Source organism: Rattus norvegicus, chromosome 2 (assembly GCF_036323735.1).
Source record: "Rattus norvegicus strain BN/NHsdMcwi chromosome 2, GRCr8, whole genome shotgun sequence".
NCBI lineage: Eukaryota > Metazoa > Chordata > Mammalia > Rodentia > Muridae > Rattus > Rattus norvegicus.
Genome location: NC_086020.1, coordinates 15,527,442 through 15,553,919, shown reverse-complemented (window position 1 = coordinate 15,553,919; position 26,478 = coordinate 15,527,442). Strand labels below are relative to the sequence as shown.

The 26,478-nt window shown below is 38.3% G+C and overlaps 1 long non-coding RNA gene across 4 annotated transcripts in view; it reads left to right on the top strand.

Moving 5' to 3' along the window:
• LOC103691411 (uncharacterized) overlaps nucleotides 1-24,815 on the top strand; it is an 88,832-nt gene extending 64,017 nt beyond the window's left edge. For 2 of the 4 annotated variants that reach the window (XR_005500464.2, XR_005500465.2), the window contains exons 4-5: nucleotides 7,978-8,153; nucleotides 8,750-11,428. This is a non-coding gene — a long non-coding RNA (uncharacterized LOC103691411). Of the gene's footprint in view, nucleotides 1-7,977; nucleotides 8,154-8,749; nucleotides 11,429-15,103 lie in introns of those variants that run through there. The other 2 variants (XR_005500466.2, XR_005500467.2) reach the window with 2 other exon arrangements.
• The last annotated feature ends 1,663 nt before the right edge of the window (nucleotides 24,816-26,478 follow it).

Below are 26,478 nucleotides of genomic sequence, written 5' to 3'. Positions count from 1 at the left end.
ATAAATATGACATTGCTTATTAGGAAATAAATAAAATCAATTGTTCATGAGTCTATCATCTAACTAGGGTATTCAAAAGGCAATTCATGGTATTTGTTTTAACACATATGAGGATTTATCTATGTATTCTCTTCTATTAATTCAGTTATGACTAAAAGGACAGGGTTACAGAAATGAAATGACTAACAGGAAGTCTATGATGAATTAATATTTATTGGTGGAGTTAAGGGCAGACTTCAACATTCAGAATTCTTTACCCTGTGAGTCAGGACCTCAGGGCTGTTTCTTTGACTGTGCAGATACCAGGTTTCTCCTTCAGTTATTAGACATTTAGTAATTTCAAGAGAAGACTCAAGAACTTGAATTTTACATTATAACTTAAAAAAGAAAGACTTGTCATCATTATCATTATTTATGTGTATATGTGTGTGTCCCTGCATGAGTTTCTGTGCCAATATTCAGGGAGGCCAGAAAAGGGTGTCATATTCTCTGGAACGGGAGCTATAGGAGTTTCCCATCTACTTTCTGTGAGGTCTCAGATGAGCCTGAGTCCTCTAGTAGAACAGTGTAGACTTTTAATTTGTGGCCTCATCTCTCCAGCTTTAGAATCTGTGTTTCTTCATATTCTACTTTAATTTTTCACATTATCATTTTAATGTGTGTACTATCCAGATAATAAGAGGAATAGGTAACTCAAATATTTAATAATAGAGAGACTGAATGTAGGAACCTTGATCAGGCATAAGAATTCTGATAGGTTTTACCTTGACTTCTTTAATTAGTTAATTGTATCATAAAGTATGATATTAAAAATACCCAAAAGCAAGCAATTTCTCAGCTTAACACTGAGTACCATCAATGCATGTTAAAACCCTTCCTGGCCTTTGCAGGAATAGGAATATGAGTTAATTATCAACTTCATTGAAGTTGAGAGGGAACCTTGCTTCCCCGATCCCTTTTTAAATTTCTTCTTCTCTCACACACAATAAACTCTGACCACAGACTTTCCTCCATGAACTCCTCTCAGTTTCCCCTAATAGCAGCCCCAGTTAAGTCAGGTGCAGACTTTCCGCTTTGAATACACATTGCATTAGATTATGCAATGTCCCAGTAGAGTAACCTGAGAATTTCAAAATGATAAGGCAAGCATATTTAAGATGCTGGAGTAGTGGACTGTGTTGGGAGGCAGGAGTCATATTGGTGCATATTGGTGCTGACCAGGCACAGAAAGGGGACATTGCCTTATGTCCCTTCAGTGGTCCGGACAACAAGCGGTCAATACCGTGTTAAGCTCACATAAAAACATCTCAGGAGGATTTTGCCCTGGAATTCTTTTTAGTTCTTTTTCTTCTTTTTCTTTTTTTCAAAAATAAAAACTGGACACAAAATGTCTTAAATTAGGGAAGAATTCAGCATCAAATGTTTCTCTTTGCCCTTATATGGATTTTTCGAAGGCTCTGTCTAAAATACCACGTTCTTTCTATGCTGCCTTCATTGTGAATGCAGGCAGCAGCTTCAGCCTTTGGATGGCTTTCAAGCGAAGACACAGAGCCTAACAACAACACACTTTGTATTTCTTTGCAGTGACACGGAATTTTATCATGTGAGGGTCAGGCTTGGGTTCAAAATGTTACTCATTTGGGAGAGAAGAATTTCTGTTTCTCAATGATAAAAACTCACAGAGTAAATGAAGTATAGGGAAAACTGATAGAAACTTTGCAGCGATTGTGAACTGAAGACTTTTAGAGATTACATTGTATCTGACTGGACATTTAAGCATGAATGGTTATCTTTAATTCATCTCTCAACCTCCAAGTAGATGCCCATGACTCGGGCAGCCAGGCATCTATTCAGAGCCTGGCTTTCAACATAGCCACTACTGTGTAGTAGGAAGCACTATGGGATTCCCCCTCAGGGGCCTGGGAAATGGCAGGAAATGACCTCTCAATTGGGCCATTGTCTAAGGAAAATTTTCAACCATCTTTAGAACTGGAGCCTGGTAAGAGACACAGAGTCAACATATTTTGGCCATAAGGAGGAATCCTTTTAAGGCTGGGCCAGTCCTTCCCTAAGACACACCCTCATGGATCCTTCCTCTCCTGCAAACTTCACCGTGCACTGGAAATAACCATGGCAAATTTTTGTATCCCAAATTAATTTTTCATCACCAATTTGGAAATCTTGGTTGTTTCTGATGGGTCACATTCTAGAAAGCAGACCAGATGATTTTGGCTCCGTGCAAGGCAAGGGCATTTGCTGTATGCAGCACGCTCTGCTTCTGACCCTGTTCCGCCATGATCATGTGCACCATACTTTGTCCTAAATGAAGCACAGAATGTGGGGGAATGGTTCTCATTATATAGTGTTGTTTTATTTTCCTTCAGAGCTTCATAATTCATGGGTTTTAGATAAATAAATTAATCAACTGGCATAGTAATATCTTTTTCTCTGTCTGCCTTATACTCCATTTGCTTTGCTTTAAAAGTATATATTTTAATAAATATGCTTTAATACCTAGTCAGTCCTGAAAACATAAGCATGTACATACAATTAAGACTATATAGACAGCACATGTTATAATTTTGTATTTAGGACTGTATACACACACAAACATATGTAATAACCACTAATAAAACAAGAGTCTATGACTTTCTGAAAGAGAGCAAAGAGGAGTATATAGAAGGGTTTAAAGGGAAGAAAGGGAAGGGGAAAATAATGTAATTATTTTATAATCTCGAAAAGTAATTTAAAAACTGTATCTAGTTTTAGCATGTTGTTAGTTCTGGTGGAATAGCAAGGTTGATACTTCATGCACTTTACAACCTCAGTGAGTAAATCAGCACCAGAGCTAAAGGGAGATCACGACAGATGTAAATCTTTCACTCAATCATGGTAAACCTAGTACTCTTCGGTGGGTTTACTCTGTGTGTGTGTATATGTGTGTGTGTGTGTGTGTGTGTGTGTGTGTGTGTGTGTATGTGTTTGTGTGTATGTGTTTGTGTGTATGTGTTTGTGTGTATGTGTGTGTATGTGTTTGTGTGTATGTGTGTGTGTCTCTGTGTGTATGTGTCTGTGTGTATGTGTATGTATGAATCTGTGTAGTGTACATATGTGTGGACAAAGTGTGCCTTTATGTGTAGACAAACGGATATGGTGATCAAGCCCAAGGTTGTCATTGGGCATTTTCCTGGATCAGTCCCATTTTATATATGGAGAAAAGGTCTTTCATTGAACCACGAGCTAAAAGCTAGACGGATTTCTGTAGGGATCCCTGTCTCTCTCTCCTGTACTTGCAGATATGTAGGTTACCTCCCTCTCCTGGAGTTTTACTTGAGTACTGAGCTGAGCTCTGGACTTCATGATTGTGTGGCAAGGGCTTTATCCACTGAGCCAATATCCTAGTTTCATTTTTATATATTTGATCATGGTGTTTAAGTGTTCGAATTATTCTAGACTAGTCCTTATAAGTCATCTATTAGAGATTCCTGTATTCTATTTCAAGTCTCTTCACAATGTACTCTCTGCTACAGAGCATGAACGAGGTAACTTATCATTACTAAAGTGAATGATAGTCATTGTAGTATCTTTTCAAGAGTCAAAACTACTTAGTATGTTTTAAAGGCTTTTCAGAAGCTATCTATGCTAAGGACATTGAATCGCTCATAAAATCTTTTAAGGTCATTTCTTCTTTCATGTTTGCTTTGTGAATGTACTGTTTCTGAACAAGGCTTCCAAAGTAGTCTTCTTGACTCTTTTTTAGGAGAGTATCCATGATCTGTTACCAAATTAATCTTTGAAAAATCATCTGTTTATCATGTCATTCCTTACTAAAATTGACCTTCTTGACCTCTGTTCATATTCCCTGGGTGGTGGACAAAAGACCTCTTCCTCTGTCCTTATTGCAGATATTAATAATCAAACACATTTGTTTTCCTATGAGCCAAGCATTCCAGGATGTTCACTGTTATCACATTCAATGAAATACTTTTCACTGGGCAGAGATAGCTTTCTAGAGGAAACTTCCTTCTCACATTTAGATCATAGGGGAAATTCAAAGTCTGCAGCCAGTGAGCACAACATGAACTGGCCCTGATGTATCTTTCATGGCTTCTCAGTACCAAACCTTCCTGCCTTGTTTTAGCATGACTGTTATAATCTTCGTACTATCTAGACTCCTGGCCACAGTTTCTAAACTTTTTCTTTATGATGTCTTTACCCTGCTGCTGCATTGTGCTTGGCCTTCTTCATTGTGTCAGGGTCTAGATGGTTCTACTGGTCTGCTGAGACCTTCCTGTGTCATGCCAGGCTGGAATTCTCTCAACACTCAAAAAAGTATTTGTGTCACTTATTCCTTCAATACAGTTTTGCCAGCAGGCTGTCGTGTAGCTCTTAGGTTCTTTTTGAGTGGGTGTCCTTTCAGGTAGATTTCAGAAAGCAGGGATTTGATTTTTACTTACTTTTATAGTGTTTATTAACTAAACACTATTTTGGAATACAGAAACTTTTAGTTTATGTTCACGAATGGAGGCTAGTGAGTAGAGATGTACACACACACACACACACACACACATACACAGTATTTCTCAGATTTTAGCATAAAATGTAATTTTCTTTATTTTTGTGACAGGATCTTACTATGTAGCTCTTGCTGACCTGGAACTCACAGAGGTCTACTTGCTTCTGCCTCCCAAATGTAGAGATTAAAGTTGTACACTGCCTCATTCAGTAAGACTCTTAACATATGGAAGAGTAAAGTGGTGTGGTGATCCTTAAACTTCAGCTGGGGCTGAGGAGGAACTTTTAATTAGATTCATAAAGCTACTACTAGTAATCTGTTAAACAAACACAGCAACAAAATGACTCCCAATGACACATTGCTGGAGCCATAGTTAAACGCGTTACTCAGTCATCAAGGGGAAGTTTCTTCTTGCCATAGATGGTAGTTAGCATATAGACCCAAGCTTGACAATGTATACACCATGTAACCAGAACACACTCGGCCTTAAAGTGAATGTCTATAGCATTCTTCTTTTATGGTTCAGGTACCTATGCAGAAGGGGAGGAGGAAGGACTTTAGGAGCCTCAGGTGATAGATGACTCTTAAGGAAGCATTGTTCCCTAGACAGAACAGGGCTGATGCACATACACGTGAACTCACAGAGACTGTGATAGCATACACAAAACACGAACAAGTCAGCCCAGATAAAATTCCAGTCCCAAGAAGCGAAAGCGAACACAAAGTATCATCCCTCCCAAAGAAGCACTTTGCAATTAATTCTGGCTAAGAGAGAGAAATTAATCTATTTTTAAAAAAATATAGATAAATAATCAAAGGATTTATTCACTAGATTCCCATTACTCTTCACACATGACCTATAACACTGAAACTGTCTTGTCTTCAACTTACATATGGGAGAAATAAAGGTATAAAGTGCTTATGAAATGTGCCTAAGACTGTATATACAGAGTTGACTTGTAATTTCTATCTTCTGCCAGCTGCATGTCCATCAGACTTTCTTCTTTTAAGTGCACTAGACAAACTCTTTTCATGGGCATCTCCTCATTTTCATTTTCTTTTCCATCCCACCCATTTCAAAGGCTAATTTGTTGATAGCTTTTATTGAGTTATATGAAAACTTGAGGGAAAGTGATACATGCATGTCCAGATGAGGATATAGAACAAACATGATTGGCTTGTCATAGGGAAGTAAAGGCTGCTTGAAACTACAGAAGGGAACAATACAGAATGCACAAGTACTGTGAGACTCAAGCACAGAGGGTTAGAAAGGTCTCAATACCTTTGCAATAGGTGGTGACGGGGAATGGAGGAAGCGGAGTAGTGAAGTTGCAAATTACAATATGCTAAATGCAGAACAGTGGAAGAAAATGAATGACAGAATGGATTTCTCAGTCACCTTAACTGAGAAGAGTTTATACCCTCTTTCTGTCACACCAATAAAATTGTGGGTCCCAAAACTATTAATATGCTTGCTCAATGTCAATGGTTAGAAAGCCACAGTTGGGAAAAGGTTTTAAACTGTAAATACCCAATTTGGTGAGAGAGATTCTTCCAGTTTTAGTCATTAGATTTTATTTCTGGGCCTATATGTCATTGCCAAAGGAATGAATTTGGGGTTCAGTTTCTGTGGTTTGTATTATACAAGCCCACAAGAGGACTCCTATGTAAGACTGGTCTTGGAAGCAGCCTCTCCTAGGGAAGGGTGGGGAGTAATGCCTCCTGTTCTTGTGCCAGGTACTTTTAATTGGGTCTCAAGAGAATTTCCTAGAAGTCAATGGCTGCTCCAGATCCCAGAAGGGAGAGAAGCCTGTGAAACAAGAGGAACCACTATTATTCCCAGGCCTCTTCTGACTTCTTTCAGATACTAAAGGTGGAGCAGTTTGTTGTAACAAAATACCCAGTATTAGGAAGCTAAAAGAGGGATTAAACTCAAAGAAAACAACAACAACAACAAAAACAACAACAACAACAGCAAAGCTAAAAGCTAATATTAGCCTATTCCAAATTTAAGTTTTTATTTTTTGCTAGGGAGGGGGTAGAGTTGGCTACTGTTGGTGACATTGTATAATTAATGGGATGTGGTTAATGAATAGATTAAACTCATTATGTTGCAAGAATACAATGTAGTTTTGAAGGTGTTTGGACTTAGGTTGGATTCAAAGTGCGTCCTTGGGAATGCGTTGCTCCTTGCATTTGACGTAATGATTATGGACTGTTCTACTGAAAGCACTTTGTAGACAGACAGGAGTGGGTCTAAAGTCCTGTCTAAGAGTTAGCTATTTCACTTGGCATAGAGGTGCATCATGCCAAAATATATTGAGTGCTGAAGACCATAGTTATTATAGCTTAAAAGCTTTTTCAGATATTGATCTAAACCCTAGAGTGTCCCTCCTATTACAGACAGACAGAAGACTTCTGGAGTCAAGAAGGACGTGTACCAGGAAAAGGAAGATAAACATTGAGACTGTTTTTTTTTCCTTCTTAATATGGAATTTTTTGTTCTGACCAAGAATAAGTTGATAGGAATACTGCAAAATTGTATGGACAAGGACTGGTTGGGGACGTTCGTACATAAAGGTCCTGCCTCCTACGTCTTCTCTGTGCAGGAGGTGGGCAGATGGCAGGCCAGCTTGGGGGGATAATTGGAGAACAGAATGAGAGGACAGAGCGTGTGTATAATGCTAAGCTGAGATAACACATGCAGAAATCTCCAGCTCAGTGTCTGGCACAAAATAAGAACTAAAATGTTCATTTGGCGTTTCTATTGTTGCCGTCATATATATTCATTTTAGCTCCGCGTTCAGATTTATTTGATTCCTCTACCAAAAATCTTGACTTCACCTTCTAGCTAGTAGTTAATGGATCTGGACAATGCTGTACACCTAGATATTGTAAGCAACAGTGACTCCGACAGATCTCCCTGGGTTTCAGAAGAGTGCTAGACATGTGTCTTTGCAAACTCCCTTCCAGTTTTCTGAGGTATAAATCTGGGTTTCGCTGAGACTGATCCCCATGCCTTTCAGCAGCGCCAAGTTGCAGTTGGTCTTTAAAGGAGAAAATAGGAGAACATATTCCCTTCATAGACTCTTTCTCAATGGAGTGGGCCAAGTAAACTGTAAGGTGGTCAAAACATAGGCTTGTCTAAAAGGGGAAACTTTCTTTGCAGGGCACTGGTGAGAGGTCATTATGATTGACTGAATGTTTATTATAATTTTTGCAGACCTGCTTGCTGACTGTCACAGCTGTGTGTGATTAAGGTCTCTCTCTGGTGTCTTCTGGGACCAGGAAAACCTGACCCTATGACCACAGGTGTAGCTTTTCTTATACTGCAAATCAGTTCAGAGTGGATATCGTATATGCTTGGGGAGGCTAAGAAGCTGTGATAGATAGGGCAGCTTCACATTCTTGGAGTTCTGTAAGATTAAGTGTGGAAATATTCTGTCTTTGCTTATTTTCAGTCTGTTTTAGCCTCTGAAAATTTCAAATTCCAACCACAAAAGGCACAAGCCTGTCTATTCTGTGAATGCTTTCAAGTCTGTGGAAGAGAGAGGACGTGATGAAATTCTCTTCATTAATTCTAAGCAATGATTGGAAGGCTTTTACTGGAGGAAATGAAGATTACACCAATAAAGAGGTAAAACAGTCAACAAGAACCAGTGCTTAAAAATAAGTTCAGGTTTTTAATCATTAAAAAGATTTACCTTTGAAAGAATAAAGCAGTCGAGATTGTGGGTAGCTACCTTATGGAAGCTTTTCAAAACCACAGTGTCTATTCACTGGATTTTTCCAGTAAAGCTAATTAGCCCAAACTGTAGCTGCGTGTTGCTTTAGCTGTCTTCAACTTGAGTTTTATTATTTATTTTTTTGTAAATACATTTAAAAGCTAATTACAATTCACCTGAGGCTCAGGCATAATACCTATGCAGAGCCATCCCATAGAATTATTTTCTCACACACCCAAAATTTTTAAAAGAAAGAATGTCAGAGGAAATATTATTTTGTAGACTCAGGGGTTGGGATATGTAACCTATTTTAACTCTTCAGTAGACAGGAAGGTGTAGCAAGCTCTGGCTGGAATTGAGTGCTCTGAGCTTCTACTAAGAGGATGGGGGTGTAGGGCTTGCTTCCAGATGTTTTGAAGTACCCTCTGCCCTGCGCTCATCAGTAGCTCTAACACAGTGTGTAATGTAGCTGGCTGGTAAGCTGAAGATGGCCTGTTTGTGCTTACAGATTTGCAGAGGAGACACAACCACTGAAAATGATGCTTCTAACTGTCTGGGGAGGTAGTGCTACTGGGAAGTTCCTTGGTCTTCTGAAAGCTATTTTAAGTTTAATGATCTTTTCTCTTATATAGAAGCGGTGTGCCCAGGTAAGTATGAACATTCACAGAGATCTGTCTGCTTTCTAGAAGAGGCCAAAGCTCATTTCATTTGTGTCCCGGTGAGGACAGAATAATCTTACTTGCTGCAAATTAATGCTTGGTACCAGAATCAAGGGATGAGGAAGTTTAGAAGACAGGCTTTGTATCCGTCCTATTGTCAGGAAACCAATAAGCAAGCCCCAGAACCCAATACACAGTGAGAAACGATGATGGATATGAAAAGCTTACTGCCCATGAGATAGATGCCCATTACTACATTGTAACAAGGCAGTGTAGGACAAGGATTTACTGTTGAGAAGCTCTGCCTTGTATAAGCACAGACTATTTCATACAGTTAACTTTCTCCAAGGGGGAGTTTTACAAAACCAGGCTGTATTTATCAGCTCTATCTCTTTCTGCCCTGCAGGCCTCACCCTATAAGAGGGTATGTGGGTAAACTCAGGCTGGGAGACTGCTTGGCTATGGGAGGACCACCCGAACTGTTTAGCCTGTGACCACTGCAGAGTCGCCCGCAAGAGCAAATAGGAGGAGGGCGAGTGGGGTAAGCTTTGAAGTTCAGGGGTGAGAAGACCAAAGCTATTTTGAGTTTGACCCAAGGTGGCTTATACTTAGTACAACCTCTGCCCCAATGTGTGGACACCGAAAACATCAGACTACCTTGACTAAATAATAAAAAAAAAAGAAATAAAATATATAAATCAAAGAAAGGCTTATAGCATGGGTGTGGAATCATACTTGTTCTTTTTTTTTTTCTTCTTGCTGCTCTTTGATGTGTCGATGGCACAGTGTGAGGGTCGGTAACTGGTTTCATGTTTGGAAACACTGGGCCTCTTATAGCACCTGAATGGGAGGAGGAAATCCTGGCTGCTCTTCCTGTTTGCAGGGATAAGGAGCTTCCTAAAAGTCCCAAGTGTCAATGCTAACTTGTCCAGCCTCAAAGAACAGCCATGTGCCCTGTGGTTCAGCATCATGTTGAAGGTTGCCAACTAACTCCACAGCCTCTGTTTACTATTTCTGTAATCTTGGAAAAATTGTCAAATAGATCTGATGCTACTGTCCCAAAGAAACTTAGTACATATTGTGCACAGTGGTCTAAGTGCAGTGAAAGGTTCTTAGGAATGCTTAACAAACATGGACATTTAGTCCTTGTAAGATATAATTACATATCTCACATATCTTTCATAATTACAGGATGCTTAATGTTCACTCCCAATTACGGTGTTGTTTCTAGTCATTTAGGTGACATACCACTGGGTAGAGTTGTTTCCAGAGAGTTCTCTTTAACTGAGGATGGAAACCCATCTTTGAAATGACTAATGGGCTGTGTGTCCAGGCAAAATAGAAGAGGAGAAAGAGAGTCTAAGTAGCTTGCTCTGCTTTCTGACTGTGACACACTCTGAGCAGCTGCTTGGACTTTCCTTGCAATGCTTCATCTGCCATAATGGACTGTGTCCTCTCAAACCTTGAGCCAAAGCTAACCCTTCCTCTCTTAACTTGTACTTTGTAAGATATTTCCTAATGGCTATGAGGAAAGCAACCAATACAGTGGCTTTTTTTTTACCCTATTTAGCCCTTACTGGAGAATAACTCTTAGTATGTGGAAGTCACTGAAAGTCCAGCCAAGCTCAAGTCTAACCAAAGGGATCTGGTTTGGCTCTGTTTTCTAAACTCTGAGCCAGGCCATCAAAAAGGATTGAACACATATTGGGAGAAAAAAATATTAAGTAATGAGGTGGGTGTGGCTGAAACCATGAAAAATCAGTGCCACAATATTATTATTGGTTTGGCTCTTCTTCCTTTATAAACATTAAGTAAGCTTTAGTAGCTCAGTTTCGGCCCCCTGGCAGATTCTTCATTTTTCTTCAAAATCTTGGGATATTAGGAAAAATTTTACACATTTTTGTGCACGTATTTGCTGCCATGGATGAATCAGATGCACTTTATGTCTTTGCCTTGTACTGTTGGAGCAAGTCTAGGTCTTTAATCTAATAAATATTGAATTTTTCAAATCAAATGCTATGTGAGAATGAATTAGATAGGGAATAATGAAATGGCTTAGCCATATAGTATCGTAAGATTTGCCCTGTACTCTCTTCTTTTCTGAGCATCTGTGTTTTTTGGAATTGGTGTTAGCTATCAGTAGATGCTTCTGGGTTCTTTTGAGAAATCAGAATATGTCAAAAAAACTAATGTGCTCCATAGATAAGAAGCATTGGGCTTATTTTTGGGGGCATGAACCTATTCTAGGGACATGTAAATCTTCTCTAGGTCAGTAACTAAAGGAATAGTTATGGAAAAGAGACAAAACAATGACCCTGACCTTGTAGAAAAGTGAGATCACCCTAACCATTGAAATAATCAAAGACAGAACAGAGGAGAGAATGAGAACATTCTCCCACTGAGGAACTGGAAGAGGTGTGTGTGTGTGTGTGTGTGTGTGTGTGTGTGTGTGTGTGTGTGTGTGTGTGTGTGAGAGAGAGAGAGAGAGAGAGAGAGAGAGAGAGAGAGAGAGAGAGAGAGACTAACAACATCAGCTCATGTTTGTTCTGCTTAGAGCTACATTTGGTGCTTGGTATTTGCTCAACTGTAATCATATCTAAAGAAAATCTCTTTCACTGATGACAAACACACACTAGGAAATTATTATTCATCCTTACTGGTCCTCAAATTATGAACAAATTAATACATTTTAAATATTTGTTCTTATTTTAATCCTCCCTGTTTACTGTTCACAGCATGTTTTAAAATAACTCTTGACAACAGAAAGAACCTTGTTATCTTAACAAGCTTCCCTTCTATAAGATCTACAGCTTAGCAAAAGTTTTTGTTTTTATTTATAGATAATATTTTACATATTAAGTAATTTGATAGTAGCCCAAACTATTAATTTTGTTTCTATTTAAAAAACTGCCAGCACCAAATCCTCTTGCTGCCAGAGTAAGGGTGCTCCCACAATTGCCAAAATGTAACCAGTGGGTCTTCTGACAAAGGACTTACATGACTCTCAGTTTAAAATGGTTGTCATGAAATGATTGTCAGGATCATGACATTTGTCAGCAATCATCCGTGAAAATTGCTGTGTTGCCAGACAGAGATTTCTATCTTAACACTGTCCAGGCCACACTTTCTTCTGGGGTTGTATGTGGGACAAAAGGTAGATTCCATGTGTCAAGGTGAGTCTATTTTCCTTTCATGAAATAAAATTAACGGGACATGGAAACAGAGCAAAAACCCAAGCACTTTCCCAAAACCTTTAGACATGGCTCCACCCTCGTGCTCCTATGCATTACTGTGGGAGAATTATTTCCAAAATGTATATTTCAACTGCCAACTAGTCACAAGTTGAAAGTCAAAGATTTCGGATGCTGCATAAAGTTGTATATTTTAAGCAGGTTTCCCAAAGGAACTAAACCTGTTAAAATGTTGCCCAGCTCTGGTACATGTTTAAAGTTTCCAAATTTTATTTTTCAATGACTATTTTCATTAAATATATTCACCTCCTTCTGCACATACAGAATCATTTTAGTAGGACTCCTAACTACTACTATTAATTCAATGTATACTTACTGTTCCTCAAAATCTGGAAGGAACCCAAAGTTGCTGATAATCTCCTTGCAGAGATGGTAAAACCTCATATCGAAGCTCCCTGAATTCAATGTATACTTAATGTTCCTCAAAATCTGGAGGGAACCCAAAGTTGCTGATGATAATCTCCTTGCAGAGATGGTAAAGCTTCATATTGAAGCTCCCTGCATGTGATGTAGACTGACAAACTCAAAAGTCTTTGATTCCAATTTCAATAAAGTATCCACAATAAATATAGGCATATTGACTGAGAATAGACTAAAGACAGAAAGAATTACACATAATGATTGCAGAAGAGTGCTACAGGATATGGAATAACTAACTAGTTAACTCAACAGGCATCAAATCCATCAACATCAGTGCATAAAGAATTAAATAGTTCTGGCAGAAATTTGGTTTGGGAATTTAAACCTTGCAAACCAAGATGTTAACCACCTCTTTTGCAGGGCCAAGTGGCTCTCACTGTCCTCTTGGTAAAGGCCTCTATATACTGATGTTTGGTATTACAAGGATACAAAAATCATAATTATCCAATAGAATGAGCTACCTCAGAGACTTTCTTTTGCTAGCAGTGAATATTATTCCTGTCTCTCCTGGAGTTTGATAATGTTTATCACTATGATTTATATTACATGATTCATATTTTTATGTATAGATGTCATGGAAAGGTATGTTTAATTTTCCAGAGTAACAGTAACATATTATTTCTTAACAGTAAGATAAATCTTTGCAAAAGCAAGTGATAGGCATAGATAACCATAGGTTCCTGCACCCAAAATTTATTAAAATACGAGCACCCTTTTCATAATGCCTTCGGTAGACTTTTGTATTCATTGGAGCTTTGCAGTAGAAGCCTGTTGGTGCTTAAGGGTATGATCTATCTATCAATCATCAATCTATAATCTATCTATCTATCATCTATCTATCTATCTATCTATCTATCTATCTAGTCATCTATGTATTTGACTGTAGAACCCATGCTGTTTCAATTACTACATTATTAAAGGAAGTTTAGCTTTTCTATGGAAAATAACCAAAGTAAGGATATTTCTGATTGGCGTGGATCTGTTTGATATAGGCTAAAACCTACTTCATGAACAACACAGTGAAACACTTGCCAACAGACCTAGTTCATTGACTGAGAAGGATTACAAAGTCAGAAATGATGGCACCATAAAGGCCAAGGATATTTCAGAAATGTGAAGACAGTTCCAATTCTCTCCATTTTCCTTTAACTTTATTCTGTTGGATATGTGTATTTCCACCAGAACTTCTATTATCAACCACGACGTTTGTATAGCTTTACAGCTCAGAATTCAAATCCATACACCCTATCTGCAGGATCAATTCGACCAGTATCAAGTAAAACCACTTTTGATTGCAATGGAGTATCATGACTTAGTGGTAGCCAATGGCTCCTCTAGCCCTCCCGTTACTTCAGGGAATGTGGGTCTCAAGTTCTATATGAAATTAGAATTCTGAGCTATCATCTCTGAGTTATCACAACTTTAAGGAAATAACTCTGATGAAAGAAAGTCCATCTTTACTTAACGGTTCCCAGGAAAACAGAAGGTGATATTGGAAGGTGACTTCTTCACTTTGCAGGTGCTTGTCACTTAGGCTAGCCTGGTTGTACCCAGGTCTCAGTGCAGGTAAGGTGGGTGTTTAAATTAGCGATGTAGCAGTAGCGTTCAATATCCCAAGTGAAATGTACTAAGAGACGGACAGTGGTGTTTCCAGAAGTAAGGAATCTCGTTCATATAAGAGAGTTCTTACAGTGCCCAGAAAACAATTCATTGTAACTAGGAGGGATGTGTTATACACAGGCATGATCTGTCTGATTGGCTTTGCCTACATGTATGTGAGAATATAGAATAACACTAAGACAGTTTTATATTGGGTCGTCATACTCAGAAAGTAAGAAGTTTATCATGTATGGGTTTTGAGAACCCATTCAGGTAGTATTGGGATGAAAATAATTTTATTATATAGTATTTTAAAATTGCAACATGATAAAACAGATTATGAGAGGATGAGTATAGTCAATGTGCTCCACTTCAGCTGTAAAATTTGTATGAAAAAATAATCAGATACTGATTCTTGATTTACTGAAATGTTCAAAATAGCTAACTGAAAGGTTTTTGATATTTTCTGGATAGATTTGATTTAGTAAAACTCGGTTTTGAAACCTCCTGTTCCATGCCATGGAATATATCATTGAATTTAAATTTCTACTGCTTCTAAGCACAAAATAAATCACATTTCATATTTTAAGGAATTGTTTTAATCTTTTATAACAGTATGCGTCTTTCAGGATCTGAAGAATAAATAGAAGAAGAAGAAAAAGATTTACATTTTGAATGTCAGATGTGAATATTTTCAATCTTTTATATATTTTTTCTTTCTCAACCAATTATACTTATAGACAAAGTGGAAAATTGTACTTGTACCTGTTTTTATTGAAATTGTTCACAACGTTTTTCTATTTTTTGGTTAATTTTGTTGTTTGAGAATTTCATACATGCGTATAATATGTTTCAGTTACTAATTCTCCCCGTATATTCTTTTCTCCCTTTCATCCCTATCGGCATCTCGTCCTTGTTACCGTCTCTTCCCAGACACACGACTTTGGTTTGGTTTTGTGACCAGTCCATTCATCTTTACCAAGGTGGGATATTAAAAAAATGTGTCTATTAGAAAAGTAGTTAAGAAATTTTGAAAAGGTAAAATCGTTGTTTTCTTCCTTCTCATAAATGAAACGTTGTCACTCTTTCACAAACACCCACACAAGGAAAATGGTGAAGGAGAAACGCTTACAAGACACAGAAAACAAAGAGGTGAGTGGATGTATTAAATGTCCTCAGAATTCACGGAATGGCTTCTGCTTTTATTTTATTTTATTTTATTGCCGGTGCAACCCAAGGGAACTCCTGCAAGCTTACTTTCTATATGTTAGTGAGCTAAACACGAGAGTGATATACACTTACCTTCTATAAGGTAATGAGCTAAGTACAAGACTAATCTTTTCCGAGATTCATCCCCCTCCCAGTCCTGGACTTTAGAGGGATCAAAACAAATCATACTCATCCCTCCGATACCACAGTACTCAGAAGTAAAGGCGATTTTTCATTAATGTTTAGTTTCTAATGTGTGGCAGGAAGAACACAGACATGGAGGGGGATACTGGATCAACAGTAAACACCTATCAATAATGGAATAGTTCCTTGATTTCAAACATCTCCTAAATTACTTTTTATATTCAGTTTTGGACAAAAGGATAAAAGTGGCTTTTAAAGCAAGATGTATTTATTCTATTAAAATTCAATACTTTTTTGAATATAGAGTTATCATTTACTAATTCTGGAGTAGGTCACATATTAACTTATAAATTCAGAAACATGGTCCAAATTACTCGTGACTCTTTACTATTGGTTGGAGTATATACTAAAGTGTTTCTGTGCCTGTGCTATCCTGATTCGAAAAAAAGATCTCGTATTATAATTTCACATCTTGGTTTTAAATAATTTGCTTAATTAATTGAGAGTATTCCACCTATATCCAGATGCATAATAAAAACTGTAAATATTCTAGAAGATGAAAAGCAAAGTACATCCGTTATTAATATTTGGATTTTCCTAGAGTTTCTCAAGTTTTAACTTTAGGCAAATGGGCACTGACCCAATAGCTTGGCTTTAAACTATATCTGCAGGTTATTTTTATCCATTTGGCCTTCAGTGATCACATCCATATTTGTGCTTTCTGAAGTCTTCAGCAAAATGCCTCACAGATACTCTGTACTCGAAGCTAATATCAGGGTTGCCTTTTTTAAACATTGCAAATTTTACCTCAAGTGCTATGCCATAAATTTACAAGGAAAAAAATTTATTAAATTATAACTGAGGGGAGCTGATTTTTTAACCTAGCAAACAAAAAATCCTTCATGTAAGGCTATAAAACCCAAATTATTTACCAAAGAGACCTTTCCTGTCTCCCAGGTAAACACTTACAGTGTGTAGACTTGTGTAAATACATATTTAGGAGTGGCTAAATATGGCAAGGTATTTTTAAAGGCATATTTGCAGAGCTGAATACACATGCTGGCATTTTTGGTGTGTGGGGACTGTACACACTGCTCTGCTGTCTATTCAGAATCCCATCAGGACTGCGGCGGCGTATGCTGGATACAGGGGTGGGATTTAAACATTCATTTCTAAGCAAATTGCTAAGGACAGGTCCTTAATTGTGTGAAAAGTTTCAACTAAGGAAGATCGGGGGTATTCTCTTTTCAGCATGACCAGAGGAAGGTTGCTCAGAAACTCGGGAATCATCCACGAATGTCAAGCTGCTTTCTGAGCCTATTCTCTATAAAAACAATTATTTCATTTCAGCTCAGAATAGCACATTACAGAAGACTCAGGGAGTCTCCACGGTAAATGTGGTCAAATGGGACGTTTTTGCTTATAGAGAAACTACCATTAAGACATCAGCTGCTGAGAACGTGTGGCAATGTAGGTTGCTACTGAGGCAGTGATAGGAAGCAGCCTGTGACAATGTCGCGAAACTGTCCAGAAGACACATTGGGTCTCTGTGTATCATCTTGTGAGAGTTTTTTTTTTTCCTTTTCCTTAAAGAGAAAAGGAATGGGTTGAGGAAAGAGAGTGGGAGAGTGTTGGCTGCATGAGAGGGCCCTACTTATGTTCCTTTCCCTTCTCCTTGTCCCTCAGAATGAATATGGATCAAACACCGTAGGAGAATTTCAGATGGGGAGTCTGAGAGTCTAAATAAACTGTAAAGCTTTAGGTACCCCAGAAGCCTTTGGGTAAGGAATCTAAAGGGTGCTTTTATTTCCTTTCTAATGCTGTATGCCACTATTTCTAAAGAAGTTTCTCACTACCCTCCGATGGGACAATTTAAAAATCGTTTTACACTAGGCCGTATGGGGACAAAGGATATTTATTCAGTCAAATAATTTCTCCATTAAAATGTATCTTGAGCTGAATTTTTGACTTCACAAAGATGTTCATTATATGAATCCGTTTTTTTTTAATGATACAAACACCTCAAAGTTTGCTTAAATATTTTAGGCTGTAAAAGCGACAGTGTCTTACTAACTTAAAAATTCATTGTGACAGAGTTGTGAGGGCTCTGGACTGGAGGAATGTCAAACACACGTGCTGATGTGGTGCTCCTTTAAGTCTCACGGAGCACTCCATACACAGCAGTACCGACTGCTGAGAAACAAGCTTTGCCAGCAAGTGACAACCTTCGTTCTTGCCCCCATAGGTCTGAGCAGGTATAGTGCCATTTTTATTGGTTTCTTCCTCTCTTGACTTTATTCTGTGAGCTAAGTATCTCATTTCCATGTAAACTTCCAGTGGGAACACAAATCGCTGACACCACATCTACTGACAGCAACGCCACAACATAAATTACCCCGAGAAAATGCTGCTTTGCCTGGGCGGGGGCACAACAGAGGGAACTAAGCTAGATAAAAAGCCACCGTGCCGCTGCCCAGGCTCCAGCCCCGTCCCGCTGACCACTGATAAAATTTATCACTGGGCCACATACGGGAAGGCAGCTGAAAGAGAAGTCGCCTGTGGTAAAACGTGTAACAGCAAAACAGCTAATAGAGCATTGCTACTTTATTGGAAAACAGTATCTGACGCTTTGCTCTTCCAGCTCCAGGGTGGGAACTGGCTCCTGGACCTGTAGAATAGTAACGTGCATCCCTAAGAGCTCACCGTGCAGCTCCTCCATCCAGTGTCCCGAACCACAGAGAGGCGTGGTTACCCAGCCCGGTAAAACTCAATCTGAATCTTCGTCCTAGTACAGAGTTTGCTGGGACACAAAGCCAACCAGGAATTTTGTAAAGAACAGTCCTGTACATCTTCAGATTAATTATTTTTGTCATGATTCTGGTCGGGCTTATTTGAAAATAAAAATACTTGAGTTGTACAAATGAATTCTCACTCACATGACAATTAGATTCTTTGTTCTTGAGTTAGGATTGCTCATTGTTTCAGATTTGGAAGTTGGGAAAGTTTACACTGGCTTTGAAGTCACCATTTAGAATGGCTTTAAAATAAACGTGGTCAGGATATCAGAGGAGTTTACTCTTTTTTATCCCCTCCGCTGCCTGTATCCCATACCTAAGACACCTATCGATACACACGCAGGGTACAATGGCACACGACACTCTCCATCACCATGGACCCGAGTGATGCCCATTTCTGCGTGTGCACTGAGGAGGATACTTTGGGCAGACTACCTTCAGCTGATGCCAGGAGTGTATATTAAAGGAGGTTACTTCACGCTGAATGTGAGAACGATGTTAGGAGATTGGAATTTTAACTTCCTGCTATCAACTTCAGTCTCAGAATTCCATAAAAACCTCTTATGTCCAAGCCCATTCTGTTGACACACTGATATTTACCCGGTCTCAAAGCTACTTACGTACCTCGTCTTTTTTTTACCCGTTATGTTTAATGTTTTCTACGTGTAATCTGAGGAGTCACTTTGTTTGCTAAATATACCTTGTTCATGTCATAAAGAATGTAATTTAAATAACTAATTCTTCAGACTGTGGTAAATCAGAATACCACTGTCTATCCACTGCCTAGAATATGCTAGGAATTATTTAGGGAGTTTCTATAAGTTAGCTAATGTGTAACCTTACAAATCCTTTGAAAATGGCTCTTAGTTTATTTGATGAAGATGATGTTTCAATTTACATGTAGCTGGTCAACACCTTCATTGGAATACACTACTATGAATTGCATATGAAGATGACTGTTATTTTTCAAGATTTCAAACTTATGGAAAGCACAAAAAGCCTTTGATTTTGACCTCCACTGACAGAATGGACTCATATGGAAACGATGTTGAGCTGTGGAATGCATGCTTTCTTTCATGACTAACAAAGGGATGTTCAAAAGTCATTAACCCTTTCCTATGCTGTATGCTTCTAATATAAACACAGTGATTTAACAGTGAAAGAAAAGCAGCGGGCCAGTTGTGTTTATGGGTTCCTTAAATGTTTGAAGAAACTTCTTATAAAAGGATCAAAAATGAAGAGAAAGAAAGGAAGGAAAAAAATTGCACATTTCTGTTAAAACACAGGGCCAAGTCACCAGAGTCCCCTTCAGTCTCTGGCATTGATTTTGCTACTGTAGTCAAGAGTACAATGCAATTGAAAAATAGTTTCTTTATATAAATTGACAAAGCAACCCAAGGAAGAAAAAGAAAAATAGGTAATGAATCTGCAGAGAATGCCTATTATGATAGAGTCAGCATCAGCTGACTCCGGAGCCCTGATCAATGTGCTTGCCCGTGTCTCTGAGAGTCTCTGTTTCGAAAATGGAAGAGGAAACGGATGATGGAACACTTAGCTGCTGTGAACCAAAGCAGATTATTAATCGTCTATAAGGAGCGAGCAATGTAGACTTTGGGCTGCCTACTTTCTGATTGCGAGGCTCATTTTTAGGAAAAGAGAGTCACACATTATAAGAAGTAAAACCAATTTATAGTCTTGACCAAAAGGGTCTGATAGGTAAGATTGATGGTTATTGCCGAAGGCGCTGAGAGGGGATTGCTCTTTCACTCACAGGAAAGGCAAATGAAGGCCAGGGGCCAGCAGATCTGACAGCCAAGTCCTGTCTCTCCGAAGCTAACGTCTAAACAGGGTTTTCCCTCTCCCTTCATTCACATGTTCATGCTTTTACATCCTTCAGTTTCTTGTTTGAATACTCATTATTTTAATATTTGAGCCAGAAGAGAAAATGGCAGAGGACAGAATGGACATGCGTGTTCAGGGGGGACCTTGAATAAGCAGCAAAATGCTCCTGGTAATCCTTTTTACTGAGCCCCTAATTAACCCTCTGGAATCAGGGATGGGATAAACCCTCATTCTTCATGGGTCCTACTAGTAGATGCACATTGGATGACTGCAGTGGAATGTAGCTAAAGGATTTAGGGAAAGATATTACTTGGACACACTAGCAAGTTTTTTGCATCTAAGGCCAATAGAAAGAAGAGCAGAAATGATAGTGCTGTAAAAAAAACACAGGCTTATAAGTATTAGGAATATAAGCACAGACAGGATGCAAGTATTTACAGTTTAGTTTTTATGAACATTATAATAATATGATCTATTCCTTTAACTCTTTTACTTAAGAATATCCAGGTAATAACAAATTCTGGAAATAAAAATAAAGAAAAATGTCCTCCTCACTTACCCCTCCCCTAACATTTTTAATATTCTGAGAATATACTGACCCATTATTACTTGGAGGTTTGCCTCTTATTGAGAAACTTGAAACATCTGATGTAAGCACAGAGAGTCAGACCAGAGAGGCCTCTTGTTCTTCTTTAATTTGGGAAAGATAACCTTTGAAAATCAGATACCCAGTGCTAAAATGAGGCCTGCAGCCCAGCATAGGTCCTCATCTGTCTCTTGGCAGTATAAGGAACTACAACCTTGGTCTGAGGTAACAAGACAGACTTCACAGAGTTGAGAGGTTTGGAATGCTTCCCTTAAGGAATCTCAGCGTTGTCCCGGAACAATGTAACCTCATTTTGACATGACCAATGTACTTATCAGAAGTATCAGAATATTGGAAACAAATTTATTTTTTCTAAAAAAATTAACTCAAATGAGTATGATTATGACTTCTGTGGTTAAAACCAAGTCCTTGTATTTCCTAGTTCCTTGTCAGTTGTATACAGGCTCCCTTAAACTATTCTTTATCTAAAAGGAAAATAGCATGTCTTTGGCTAGTAACCTGATGATAAAGTACATGGTGCTGTCACTGGGAATTTTGGTTATGGAAAAAAAGGGAAATTGTGGCTTAAGAAAAATATTGAGACAACCAAAACAAGAATTTGTATTTTCCTTTGAAAGTAAGACTTGCAAAATTTTAAGTTTTTGCTGGGTCAGAAAGTGAACTCAGGAGTTTACACGCATTAGTTGTCCAAACCCCAATTCTGCACTTAAATGAAGAGGCTGAAAGTGGACCTCCAAATTGGTAATTGGATTGAGAGTGGCAGCCTAACTAATGTGTTCTAAACATCTTCAAATTACGTTTATCATGATTTAAATTTTTATTGTAGTGTTTACTCTATTTCAGAGATCATTCTGTTAAATGATTTTCAAATAGATATCTAGACAGTCTTATCCTGTTATTTACACATGGTAGTATGACACATCATGAATATAACACCTACTTTAATCTAATCTTAGCATGCTATCAAGTACTAGTAGGAATGACTATGACTACCCACTATTTCCCAAGTACTGGAAAAGGAAAAATCATGGGTGATTCCTTTTTTATACCATATTATCTAGAAATGGTTTACAGATGTTCTAGAAACCCAACTTAATAGACAATTTATTATTTAACTACCTTCTCGTATTGGAGCAGAGTGTCAACGTATCAAGGCTTTATAAAAGCATTTCTGAGTGTGTGATGTTCTAAACTGAGATATGTGATAAAAATTTCCTAAAGACAGTCGTATTTGCTATTCCAGTTACTACATTGGAAAAACTGGGGGAATCTAGTTGGAATGATTCTTGAAGTATCTATGATCAGAGTTACATTTCAATTTTAGGCTTATTAGGCCAAAATAAATACAACTGTTATCTTGAAAACAGCATGTTACTGTAAGGGTTTCCATGTTGTCATCATGGCCACCTGAATTCCACAGTGTATTTTCAAGGAAGACACTCTGAGTCACTCAGTCCTCCTGGGATATGATGTATTTGTACATACAGATTGCACTTTAGAAGCAAATCCTCTGCAGGCAAAGCTGACTGGATTCTGATAGAATCCAAGATACACTGCTAAAACGGGTTCTGCTTACTTCATTTTTAAACATTTACTTATTCACTTTACATCCTGCTGGTCCCTCCTCCTGGTCACCCCCTCCCACAATTACTTCCCCCCCATCCCCCTCACCTTCTCCTCTGAGAGCCCCCTCCTCCAGTACATTAAGTCTCTCTGGGGCTAGGCACATCCTCTCCCACTGAGGCCTGACAAGGCAGCCCAGCTAGAAGAAATATTCCACAGGCAAGCAACAGCTTTTGGGATAGCCTCTGCTCTGGTTGTTCTGAACTCACGTGAAGACCAAGCTGCACATATGTTACATGTGAGCGGCAAGACCTAAGTTAATCTATGTATATTCTTTGGCTGTTAGTTGAGTTTCTGAGAGTACCAAGGGTCCAAGGGAGTTGACTCTGTTGGTCTTACTGTGGAGTTCCTATCCCCTTTGAGGTCCAAATTTCCTATTCTTCCATAAGAAAGAGTTTCCAAGCACTATCCACCATTTGGCTGTGGATCTCTCCCTCTGTTGGAGTCAGCTTCTTGGTGGAGCCTCTCAGAGGACAGCCATGCTACACTCCTGTCTGCAAACTACAGAGTGTCATTTACAGTGTCAGGGATTGGTTCTTGACCATAGGACGGGTCTAAAGTTGGGCCAGTTATTGGTTGGCCATTCCCTGAGTCTCTGTTTCATTTCCCCATTCCTGCATTTCTTGTAGACAGGAGTTTTGGGTCAAAATTTATTAACTCTTTCTGTTCATTCAAAATTCCTCAACCCATTTCATTTTTAGATCATTTTCTTTTTTATGAATACTTTTATGTTTTGGGAATAATATAATTGTGTAACTTTCCCTTTTCTGGTCTGTGTGTGTGTGTGTGTGTGTGTGTGTGTGTGTGTGTGTGTTTGTGTGTGTAGGATCATCTTAAAATTCATGGCTTCTTTTTATTGATTGATATTACATGAGTGTATGCATTCCTAAATATATAAACACTGCTTAGTCTGTATGTTACATATATGTTGAAACTTTAGTTGAAACTGAGGAGGACTGACTATTCTCAGCACTCTAGAGTTGCCTGTGTTTCTTTGTATGGATGGGATTGAACCTCGCGGCCTTTCTCATGTACTTTGGCATGTCTACTGATGTTGTTCTTGTTCAGCTGATGATGAGGGCATCTTATTGATGAGACATTCCAGGTAGCTTCAGTCATTTCTAGGAGACACAGTCCCACAGAAAACTCCTATTCCTCTGGATCTGACACCCTTTCTCTGTTCCCTCTCTCAGAACATTCCCTGAGCCTTAAGTGGGGGACTTTTACAATTTGCTCCAAAAGCACCCTCAACTGGACCCAACTGTTCAGATCCACAAGCCTATGGGGAACCCTTCTTACTCAAACCATAACATTACTCTTACTTGTTTTCTTCTCATCTGAGCACTACAAAACTGTGTTACTGTTTTTCCACTTCCAGTCCTAACTTTAGCTCTCTACATAGAAGATATTTGATAGTTCTTCAGAGTAAACCCTAAACATGTTTGTTCATAGCTTCAAATTATCCAATCCCATGCATAGTCTTTTCCAAGGATTCACCTGATTTCACTTCTGTCTTTGTTTGTAGCATCTCCCTCCATAGATTTTATGCCTTCTTGGCATTTGCCCAGATTGCTTGCTTTGCTTACAAATCTGCAGTTCTCCACCCTTCTCTGGCTTAGTTGATACTTAATGTATTAATGCTCATTCCTGGACTTTAATGCTCATAGGAATCCTGCACAAGCATTTCTTCCTTTTCAACATGTCTTGACATATCTCAGAGAAATTTAATATTTCTGTTATTAATGATTATATTTGTTTGTATTTAATCTCTTTGCAATTTTTCATTTATTCCTCTGTCCATACTAGACAGTAAATAAGGTAAATTATTCTATTGGCATTTCTGAGAGTTTCCTCCAAAGTATTTAGCTTAATATTTGCAATTTGCAAGGATCCCCACACAGCCTATAAACTAATAGCATTTCTGTTTAGTTCATTTACTATTTCAACTGGTTTTATTTTGACTGTTTCAGTTTGTAACCACTCATGTGAAACAGGTTCATTTCTATGGTTTTATAAAAGCATTTTCCTAAGAGACCCCTTAACCTTTCTATTTTTTTATACTCCCTTTCTTTTTGAACCAAGTCAAATATGGAATACCAATTTTTACCATTAAATATTTTTGAAGAGAATGATTTAAAGGAATGCAAGACATATTTTTCTCCATTCCACAGGTAGTTTCACACTAAAAGCTTTCCATTGTTTTTCATTTCTATTATCTTCATTAAGACTATTCCATAATTTAAAAACCCATATTACATTTAAAAGGTAAAAATGTACCTCCATACCTGTACATTTACATGGACATGCATACACAGACTTTTGTGCCTCCATACAGGTATAGAGATATAAAATATAACTATAAATTTATGTGTTTGTATATGTGAATATATTAAATGTATAATGATACTATAAGTTTTGTGTTCATCTGTGTGCATATATATCATATGATGAGAATTGAATTTCAGGCCCTCATATGTGCTATGGAAGTATTCTATATAAATATAAATATATAAGTGTGTATATGTGTGTTTGTATTTGTATTCTCTCTCTCTACATATATATATGTATATATATGTATATATATGTATATATGTATATATATATATATTCCAAATCAAGTATAAATTCTTATTTCTACCACAATATTTTAAATTTACACACACACACACACACACATCTGTAAATATGGCAAGAAAATAAAGGTTGATAACCAAACTATCAGGATACAATCTATAGAATCACAAAGGTGAGGTATAGAGTAAAGTACTATGAGAGCTGGGCAGAAAGATTGCTTTAGAAAAGGAAAATAGAATAGATAGTTATGAATGAGTAGACAAAGTCAAAATGGGAGGAATAAGTTGAGAGAGGAATAGAAGAAAAGAAAGGAGGAAATATGAGGAGAGACAGATAAATCAAAGGCCATTCGAAGTGTAACGTGGAAAGCTAATTAGGAGAACTCTCTAAAATATATGACAGTGATATAAATGAAACTGGCAAATAATGGGGAGACAGGAGTCCCATACGGCCTCCTCTATCACCAAATGAAGTATCCATTATTATGACTGGGTCTGTGTAATTGAGCTTTTGGCAAAAGGAGTCCCAAGGGAAATCTCTAAACATTCTAGGCCGTGGCCAAGACAGGATGTGGTTGTTCTCTCCATACCGACAGCAAGGTCCCATTGCCGAAGCCAACACCTACACAGCTCACAGCACAAGAAGAAGTGCATAGATATATCTCTCCCCCATATGTGTTAGTACCTTTGGTACAGGATTGTGCTTGCACACTACCAAAGGAGAAGTAGAAACCCCAAGCCAGACACAAATCCTCTGATCTACAATGGTGGGACGTCTGCAAGATATTCTAGGGCAATGGTGCCATAAAGCTTGAGGGAATAACCAACCGATGTCCGATTTGACTTAAGGCCTACTCCATGAGATGGAAGTCACGGCAGTCACTGCTTGAGTAACCAAGAACCTCAGTCTAGATAGACCTGCGACTTAGCGCAAAACCAAGTACTACTGCCTTACAAAACTAAACAAAACCCAAAACACACAGCAGTAAAATTCTTCTTATTGACCTTCTTCTACACTCATGCATCAGTGCCTTGCTCAGTCATCATCAGAGAAGCTTCCTCCTGCATCAGATGGAACAAATACAGAGAGCGGAATCAGACATTATGCAGAGAGGGAGACACCTTGGAACACAAAGATCTAGTTGGGATGTCTCCATTAAATCTGTTCTTCAGAGTTCAGAGAAACCTATGGAAGAGGGGGTGGAATGAGTATTAGAGCCAGAGAGGATAGAGAACACTAAAAGAACATGGCTGTCTAAAGCAACACAATCACTTCACAGAGGTTGGGGCAACAAGCACAGACCCGCATGTGTCTATACTAAGTGTGGTCTTAGAGCTGAAACAAGTAGACGCGTGCCCTCATCCCTAATTCCGAAGCAATTTCTAATTAATAACCAGCTGTAAACGAAAATTTAGCTTTCTCTATGAGCGTTGTAGTGGAGAAACCAACTACTCTTAATGGTAAAACATATGGCAGCAGTGTATGGCCAAGAGAAAATGAATATACTGACATTT